The following is an 8357-nucleotide window of genomic DNA, read 5'->3' as shown; positions in this document are numbered from 1 at the left end:
CTCGGAAAACATTGAGCTGTCCTAAGGACTTCAGCTATGGTGGCCTCCCCTGGATCAGAGAAGATTCTCTCAAAATGTCTCTTTCCTAAGCCTGAAAGATCTGCAAAGGAACTGACCTCCCTTCCTTCTTCATCTTTGAGGCTCCAAATGGTGTTTACTGATTTTCTTCCTTTTGCATAGTTATGAAAAAAGCTAGTATTTTCATCACCTGATTTTAACCATATTGCCCGGCTCTTGATCCTCCATTCTTCCTCCTTGTCTAAAAGAATTTTATTTTGAAGCTTCTCCAGGTGTATAATTCTATCCTTTAAAGCCTGCGACTAATAACCATCCTCCTCAGTGCTCTCCAACAGCTTCAATTCCTCCCTGATTTTGGATAGATCTTCATTTTGTTTCAACTTCCTGTCTTTTGCCCATGTTATAGTTGCTTTTTTTAGTCTCTTAAGATTCTCCATGAACAGAAAACCTTTGTCCTCTCTTACATTATTACCCGGGTGTATCCATGTACCTTTAAAAATAGTGCTAAAGGAAGGATCTTGAAACCAGGAAGGGTTGAATTTAAAGGGGGCCGGAGGCTTAGGAGGGGGGGAAGATATATCCAGAAAAATTGGAAAATGATCAGAATTGCCAATTTCCTCCACCCACTGTCTAAAAATAGGAGATTTCGATATGAGAGCCTCAGAAAGAAGAAAACGGTCTAGTATCTTGGCAATCTGATCCTCCCCTACTCTTCTATTCCTATAAGTAGGCTTAAGTTTTACCGGGGAGGGATCTGTGAGATTATTGTCCTCAAGGAAGTTATGAAAGAAATCCGACAAGGGATCCTCCCTGGCTGAAGGTCCCCATGCCTCAGCTCTTCCAATAGAAAATTTTAGGTCTCCTCCCACAATCAACATAGAAGACTTCATTAGAGATTTTGCCAACAGATCTACCTAGAACGATTCTCTTCCTTGGCAAGGACCATAGATGTTTACAATAGAAAAGGGGAGGGAAAAAACAGGTGTGAGGACCTCCATACCCAGAACTTGCTTCATCCCCCACTGATTGATGACTTTAATTCTTCCTTCTTTGTATCCAATTGCAAGACCCCCGGAGTGGCCAGATGAGTCAATGGCAGTAAAGACCCATCCCGGTAAGAGGGTTTTTAACATAGCTTCCACCTCAGTACCTTTCCCCAACGTTTCTTGAAGAAAAACAATGTCTGCTTTAGAGTTTAGAATCCAGTCTCGCAAGGCCAATTTTTTAGGTTTATTGGCCAAACCTGTACAGTTCCAGGATGACAAAATCATTTGATAACCTGGTCGGGGGTCTGCACAGCTCTAAGAACCCCAGGAATTGAGTATTGTTTTCCATCATCCACGTCAAGCTTAGCTTTCAACTTTGCCTTTGAGAGGTCTGATTTCCTACCTCTCTTATTCTTAGCTGAGCTTTGGCCAAGAGACTGTCCTAAACCCCCAACAACAATAGGTAAACTAGATTTCCCCCCCATGGATCTTAGGTTATATGGGCAAGGGTTATGGATTAATGGGGGAGCAAGAGGAGGCCACTTTTCTTCACTATTCAAATCAAGAGACGGTAATGCATCCGAAATTGTGTCAATATCAGACATGATTTTTGGAGTTTCAACCTTTTCATTATGGCCCATGTTATGAAGGGGAAAATTAGATGGTGAATTTTGCATAGAATTTGAAATATGCTCAGGATTTTGAAGAGAGATGGAAGGAGAGCCTGAGCACATACCCTTATCCTGATCGTTGTTGGGTAGGTGTTCTGCCGCTGCATCCTTGGTAATCTCCTCCACTGCTGCCGCCGGCGGAAAATCATTGATCCGGGTCACCTCATGGAGCTGGGGTTCTTCCACCGCTGACTCTTTCAAGTTTTCCTCGGTCTCCATTTCTTCAACTGCCTGGCTCGCATTTCCTGCTCTCTCCTGAGGAGGAGGAACCCGATTGAATGCCGGTTCTCTAAAAACAGGGGTCCTTCGAAATCTTCTCCTTCTTCTGAACAAAGGGCAGTCCTTGGCAAGGTGCCCATACTCATGACAACTATGGCACCGAAAGGGCAAGTGTTCGTAATCGAGGAGCTGCTCGAAAACGTATTCTTTGTACTGTAAATTGATCTTTTGAGGGAGGCCACCGCTCGGGTTGAGGCTCACCATAATGCGAGCCATTTCCCTGTTCTTCGTCTTCAGAAAGGACATATCGGCCTCCAGGGAGGAGCCCAATCTATTACCGATAGCTTTGAACACAGCTTCAGTCCATAAGAACGACGGAAGGCCCGGGGCCCTCACCCATACCGGAAATTCGTCTGTTCTCTCTTTGAGAGCATCGAAGAGGGGGCTCCAATTCTTCATCAGGACCGGTATATTCCCTATGCTCCAATTCCGTTCCAAAACCCATTCTACATCCTTCTTATCCTCGAAATGAAACATAAACCAGCCTTTGGCTAAACATTGGGCCTCAAACCGAAGAGGACTGTCCGAAACAAAACATTGTTCCCCCCAAGCTTGAATAAATGCTGACGAGAACTTCTTTCCTCTGGCCCTTTCAACAAGGGTGCTTTCAGCAACTTCTAATGATTCTTCAGTGGAGATTTCCATGCCTAAGACTAAATCCCGTTCTAATTCCTGAGAACCAATCGGCCCTTGGGGTTTTTGTTTCTCACCTTTCTTCCTTGAATCTTCAGCTGGCACCCTGGTTTTCCCGACACCGCCCGTCCATTCTGGACCCTCCTGGATCGAATCCGCTGGTAAATCTACCTCTGGCTGTGACTGAACAGGGGCCGAGATAATATGGGTTGGGCTCCCGGAAGATGGAGGACCATGTGTCGCTTCATTGTAACCTCCCGGCTCTCCCGCAGAGTTGTCAAGTTGACCCACGAAACCATCACCTGGGAGATTTTTTGAGAGAGGGGAAAACTTCGACAGCGAAACCCTGGATAGTGGAGAAACCCCACCAGAAGCCCTTCCAATACCAAGACCCGAGGAAAGCCCCAAATTTGCTGTATCCTCAAAACCCTTCAAGGAGAAATGCCGGAAAGACCCTAGGTTATCCTTGTTTTCAGAAATAAATTGCGCCTGTAGACGACCCATCTGTCACAACTTCCCTTCCGGCGGCTTGTATGAGACCTGGTGATGAGGATTGATGGTTTCTCTACTCGAGCCACTGCCTTGGATTAAAAATTATGGTTTTACCTCCTGTGAGAAGACTGCCTGTCTCGAAAGCTCAAAAGCTCCAAAATACTGCTCAACATTTTGAACTGTGGGATCCTTACCCCACATAGAAAGGATATCCTCCAGTTCCGGGTCCAAGTCCACCAACTCACTCAGATTAACCATGGTTTAGAGGTGCGTTTCGAGGAAAACGACAGCAAGCATACAAAGATGATGATCGCCTACACCCGAAAAACTAGTAAACGGAAAAACGGGGTCCTGCAGTTTCAACTTTAAGTAAATCCTTCACAGTAAAAAAGAAACACTGCCACCTCCACCTGCCAGTCATCCGTGGAAAGTCCCCCTACGCCTGCACCTGTACGCGGAAACTTTCCTGCAGAAACTTACCCGTGACCTGAGCGGGGTTCCACCTGAAACCCTAGCCTCCAAACCCTAGCCATCGCTCCCCCCTCCATCGACCCTCCTTAACACTTTTAGCATTTATTTGTGTTATACCTAGGGGATTAACTTTCTTAATCAGATTTATGAAAACATTTAAATGAGTGCGTCAAATTACTTTGGGATTTTTTTATATTTTTTAATTTTTCACATATATATATTTTTTTAAATACCAATTATTTTTTCTATTTTCTTATTTTTCTTATTTCTTATTTCTTTTTCATTTCTTTTCTTTTCAATATTTTTTTTTTATTTTTCTATTTTTTCAACATAAAAATAAAATGGAAAATATGACATGATAAAAATAATTTACAACAACCAATTCCCTTTAACTTTCACATTTCCTTTCAAGTCACGCTTAGGCTCAAATTTGCAATTTGACTAATCATAACAATGCTTTAGCTTCCTAATGGCTTCCTCTAATGATTTAGGCTCATAAACTTCAATTTGGCCTTTACATGCTATTGGAAATCCACTGATGAACCTTTGAATCTTAGCCTTCTCCTCCTTGAGATATGGCACATATCTCAATTTCTCCAAGAACCTGCTAGTATACACATTATTATTCACAGAACCAATTTGTAGTTCATAAAATTACGTAGATTTTTCATCATAGTACCTCTCCAACAAGTACTTATTTTTTAGGATTCTGTCAACCTCATCCTGAATCAACTCTTCTTCCTGAATATCCTTGAAATTATTCACATCCCCACCAGATGTATACTTTCCCTTTAATACCGAAGGTGGCTATCTTGCCTTTCATGTTCTCTAAGAAGATATGGAATTTGACTAATTTCTTCATCCCAAGAAACCATGCCTCTGCATGTTCTAAGTTATTCATCTCTCTATCAAATGTAGGAGGCTTCACTTTCTCGAACGCCTTAGGTAAATACTCAACCCTCCTATAAGGATGATTATGGTAATGATTGTGATGATGTCTCTTGGATGAGGAACTAGAATGACTCCCATACATGAGAGTCCTCCAATTTGGTGTATCTAGTGATCTACCACCTCTATGTTGGAAATAATACTAAGAGGGGGGGTGAATCAGTATTATTAAAACTTTTCAATATACCATCCAAATTTATACTTCAACTTATTCTTCAGATATTGATGATTAACTTATGCATAATAATGAATAAGAACATGAAAAATAGATAGTCACACCATAGAACACCAGATATAAGGTGGAAACCCAATGTGGGTGAAAACCACCTACTGCAATATGTCTCTATCTTCTTTCAATTAGAAACTTCTTTTAAAATGATTTTGTACTGGTGCAGTCCTTTACCAGTACGCAGGCTACAACCTGCGGAGAGCTACAACTCTCTCTAGTTTTCCAGTTTCTCCTGGAAGGGAGCTACAACCCCTTACTTCTTTTCATTCAAGGATCACTTTTCATTAATTTTCAGACTGGATCCAAGAACATCAAATAAACATCAAGTACATGTGAATCAACCAATCTCCTTATACAATCAAACCAATGAGCCACCCGAACTTCTCAGAATGTTGTAAATAGAAAACCAACACCAGTATCCTAAACCCAGAACACAGTAGCAAATAGAAAACAGGCAGCCAACAAATATTTCAAAACAGGTCCGCAACTTCACCAATATAAACCTGCGGATACCCGCACTTCACCTTCAGTTGTTCTGCGTATACCCGCACTTCGTCTTCTTCTGTACTGTGTACCCCGCACTGTGCCTTCAGCTGCTCTGCGTATACCCACACTGTGACTTCTTTTGTACTGCGTACCCCGCACTGCGCCTTTAGCTGCGCTGCGTATACCCGCACTGCGCCTTCTTCTGTACTGCGTACCCACGCACTCTTGCTTTAGATCACCTGCGAACCTCTGATTAGGGCCAAATTAACAGTCCTCCAATGTACTACAGATAGTCAGATCCACAGATCTGATCATGCACCCGAGAGATCACGACTTGGCAAAGATTCGCCTTCAAATTTTACCTTGATTTAGATCTAGCTTTTAAAACTGATAACCCAAAATTCAGATCTTAAGATATTCAACTTTCAAAGATACATTAGCCAAGTGATCTCCTTACCTATTTATAGTCAAGCCCTTATTCACACCATGGGACAAAAACATCAATAACCAATACAAGGGATCCAAACCGGGGATAAATTAGATCCTATACCACGGGCCAAAACCATAGAATCAAGAACAGCGGGCTAAATACCACGGGCCAAACATAAGAAACCGCACGTGAGCGCGCTTATCTGCCTCCAAGTGAGTGAAATAGGGGTCTTCACCTCATGAAAGGGTAACCTGTGGATATGAACGCACTTCCTGGCTGGCGTACCTGCAGGTCCGCACTTTTTGAACCATTCACCTGCGTACCTCTTAATTTCCAACATTTTGAGACCCTGAACAGGGCATTGCCAGCATTGCCACTTGAGTGAGTTGCCATCAAGTACAACACCTGTAACATAGGGCCACACCAGAATCATAATGTAAACAATCTCCCCTTTTGGACTTGATGGCAACCTCAAGATCCTCAACGTCATTCTCCCCCTTTGACATCAAGGGAAAAGGGTGATGCTCCCCCTAAGAACATGCTCGCCCTGACTATAAACCAGATCTGCAAAGAAGCACCATAATCCACCAAACACCATAAATGACCATGAAAGAGATAGAGACATATTGCAGCAATATTCAGACCAGCATCCATGATCTCCTTCTGTACTTCCTCCATAATGCCAACAATGTATTATATTCTCCCCCTAAACCTGTGCAATTCGCATATGTACGCATATACCCCAGATGAACCTTGCGTACAACCAACAATCAGAAGAGATTCAATCAACAAGATGACGCATCAACAACCCCCAAATTTTGCCTGAGGTACTCAAAGGTCTCCCTGGGCAATGGTTTGGTGAGTATATCAACAACTTGTTCCTTAGAAGGAACATACTCCAACATGACCTTTTGTTCAAGTACTTGTTCCCGGAGAAAATGATACTTGATCGGTATGTGCTTGGTCTTTGAATGCATGACTGGGTTCTTTGAAATGCTGATTGCACTTGTATTATCACATAAGATGGAGATGGGTGGTATACAAGTGATTTGAAAATCCTGCAAGGTTTGCATCATCCAAAGGAGCTGAGTGCAGCAAGATGCAACAGCAGCATATTCTGCTTCAGCTGTAGACAAGGCAATCGAACTCTATTTCTTGCTGAACCAAGATACTAATATGGAACCCATAAAGAATGCACCACCACTTGTGCTCTTCCTGTCATCCACGCTTCCAGCCCAATCTGCATCTGTATAAGCATGAAGTGTGAGATCTGTATCTCTAGGATACCATAAGCCATAATTTTGAGTCCCTTGAAGATATTTTAAAATTCTCTTCACTGCCTGAAGATGAGTTTCCTTTGGATTTGCCTGAAATCTTCCAACTATTCCCACTGCATGCATGATGTCTAGTCGGGTACCTGTCAAATAAAGTAGACTTCCAATCATATACCGGTAGGTTGGTTGATGCACTGTTGCTGATTCATCATTTGCACTGAGGCTACATCCTGTGACCATGGGTGTACATACTCGTTTTGCATCTTCCATGCCATATTTCTTCAAAATCTGCTTGAGATACTTGGTTTGAGACAAGAAGATTCCTCCTTCCTTTTGTTGGATTTGCAAACCAAGAAAATATGTCAATTCTTCATTGCTGCCAAAGATAATGTCATATACATACACAATAAGTATTAGCAATTTGTCATTTTCAATTTTTATATAAATATTGCTATCTGCTGATCCTTTTGAAAACCTTGTTGATGAAGATATTTGTCCAACCAATAGTACCAAGCCCTTCGAGCTTGTTTAAGACCATAGAGAGCCTTCTTCAGTCTGCATACAAGATTTGGATCATTTCTAAGAATGAAACCATCTGGCTGCTCAATGTATACTTCTTCTTCTAAGTCTCCATTCAGAAAGGCTGATTTCACGTCCATTTGAAATACTTTGAACTTTTGAAATCTTGAGAGAGAAAGGAACATTCGGATGGCCTCAAGTCTTGCAACAGGAGAAAAATTTTCTTCAAAATCTATTCATTCTTGCTGTGCATACCCTTTACAAACAAGTCTGGCCTTGTTTATAATTACTTCCCCATTTTCATTCAACTTATTTTTGAAGACCCATTTTGTCCCTATAACATTCTTATCCTTTGGTCTAGGAACCAACTCCCAAGTGTTGTTCTTTTCGATCTGCTCAAGTTCTTCATCCATTGCTTTGACCCAAAATTCATCTTTGCATGCTTCTTTCACATTTTGTGGTTCAGTGGAAGAGAGTAATGCCAGATAGGTTGAAGCTTCTGCAATTGTTCTTCTTGTTTGTACACCTGCTTCTTTCTCCCCCAAAATCTGAGATTCTGGATGATTCTTCTGAACATACCTGGATGGAGTCTTTTCTTCTATCCTTCTCTGTTCCTCTGGTGCTTCTTGAGGTTCTTCTTCTTCATCATTCTGTCTTTGAGGGTAGTTTTCATCTTCTTCGATATTTTCATGATTTACTTGCCTAGGAATGTATCCCTTTTCATCAACCACTACATCAATGCTGTCAATAATTCTTCCAAGTCTTTTATTGTAGCACTTATATGCTTTGTTGTGTGGAGAATAACCAAGAAGAATGCCTTCATCTGCTCTAGGTTCAAGTTTGCCAAGTTTCTCATCAAAGATAATTTTAGGGGCGAATGTTCGCCCTTTGGCGAAATTAAGGGGTTTTAAATTTTTAGTG

Source organism: Pinus tabuliformis, chromosome 9 (genome assembly GCF_031772625.1).
Source record: "Pinus tabuliformis cultivar Carrire ecotype Pingquan chromosome 9, CPIR1, whole genome shotgun sequence".
Classification (NCBI taxonomy): Eukaryota; Viridiplantae; Streptophyta; class Pinopsida; order Pinales; family Pinaceae; genus Pinus; species Pinus tabuliformis.
The sequence above is the reverse complement of the archived record's forward strand: the minus strand, read 5'-3'. Positions refer to the sequence as shown.